Here is a 276-nt window from a genome sequence, read left to right on the forward strand (position 1 = left end):
ATTTGACCCAAATTTTTCCATTTCCCGGAAGTCAATCCCGATCAAAGTCCAAAGTTCGATTACACAAAGAAGGGCATATTGTCCTCCGTAAGTATAAATACTAGCCCTCCACTGGCTATGCCCACTGGCAGTTCGATCTTGATTCCTCAGTTTCGCAGTTCGATTTCAATTCTCCAGTTCGACAGTTCGATTCAAATTCATAAGTTCGGCAGTTCGCCAGTTTGACTGTCCGGCAATTAACAGTTTATTTCGACCAATAAAATTCGGTTTTTTTTT

The sequence above is a fragment of the Cyphomyrmex costatus genome, unplaced genomic scaffold (assembly GCF_001594065.2).
Source record: "Cyphomyrmex costatus isolate MS0001 unplaced genomic scaffold, Ccosl1.0 scaffold975, whole genome shotgun sequence".
NCBI lineage: Eukaryota > Metazoa > Arthropoda > Insecta > Hymenoptera > Formicidae > Cyphomyrmex > Cyphomyrmex costatus.